The sequence below is a fragment of the Octodon degus genome, unplaced genomic scaffold, assembly GCF_000260255.1.
Source record: "Octodon degus isolate 3935 unplaced genomic scaffold, OctDeg1.0 scaffold00142, whole genome shotgun sequence".
Lineage (NCBI taxonomy): Eukaryota > Metazoa > Chordata > Mammalia > Rodentia > Octodontidae > Octodon > Octodon degus.
The window spans coordinates 7,023,803-7,024,942 of record NW_004524718.1 but is presented as its reverse complement, the minus strand read 5'-3'; the positions used below and the strand labels follow the sequence as shown (position 1 = coordinate 7,024,942).

The 1,140-nt window shown below is 40.6% G+C and overlaps 1 protein-coding gene across 2 annotated transcripts in view; it reads right to left on the bottom strand.

Annotated features, from left to right (window-relative positions):
* Positions 1 to 1,140, bottom strand: part of Prkaa1 (protein kinase AMP-activated catalytic subunit alpha 1) — a 59,318-nt gene that overhangs the window by 28,770 nt on the left and 29,408 nt on the right. The window lies entirely within an intron of this gene.

Sequence of the window (1,140 nt, the reverse complement as noted above, 5' to 3'; positions counted from 1 at the left end):
TTAGTTTTACTCCTGTCTGAAGGTATTTAACTAGCTATTTGACCTGGACCAGTTAAAAAGTTCCAACCATTTACTCACCTGTAAAAATAAGACATTCCATAGGGGTTATCATAATGATACAGACAGTAATGTTTATAAGGCACATGCCACAGAACTCAGCATGTAGAAGACAACCAATAAAAGTCTGGTAGCTATTACTGCTTAGGTCTTTGACCTGTGCTTTCTATTAACTTCAACAACATCCCTTATCTAGGCACACTGGAAGTGCTAAGTAATAGCTGTTCTTTTTAGGCACGTACACATTCCATGCAAGCTAATATACTCTCCCTACCGCCACGACTAGCACTGATTTTGAGCTTTCTAGCTTCTAAAGTTCAACTCATATCCTAACTGTGGTTAATATTCAACAGCCTTCGATAGACATATACACATAGTGCCCGTCGCTGGCAGTGATACCACCTACTAAAAACTACAGGAACACTTACTTGGTCACAGAGGAGCAGAGAGGAATTAAATTATGCAGGAATTTTTTAAACAAATACACAATTTTTATTTTATAAATCTGGTTACACATTTATAGTACATAATTAAGGGATATACCTTCCCAGTTATTATTTGCTCATAATCATCATTATATGTGCATGTGTACTTTGTACCCAATTCTGGAAGGCTGGTACTATAAGCAACATTTTATAGAAAACTGAGAACACAGAAAGACAAAATAACTTGTCCACAGTTGCTCAGCCAGTGAGTGGCAAACCCAGGACTAGATCGCAGGTCTGAACAAAAACTCATGCCTTTTCCAAAAAATGGCAAATGAGGGGCCAGGGAGATGGCTCAGTAGAATAAGTGCTTCCCTGGCAAGTGCAAGGGCCTGAGTTCAATCCCCGGTTCCACCAAAAAAAAAAAAAAAAAAAAAAAAGCAAATGAAATGGGATAAATCTTTTTAAAAAGTAATTCTCAACAAGGCATTGTAGGGCTGGAGAGATAGCTCAGTGGTCTAAAGCACCTACTTAGAACAAGCTTAGCAAAGCATCAGGGACCGAGGTTCGATCCCCCAGCACCACATGCCAGCCAGCCCCGCCCCCTGGTGGGCTGAGCTGGCCACACACACACACCACACTCTCTCTCTCTCTCTCT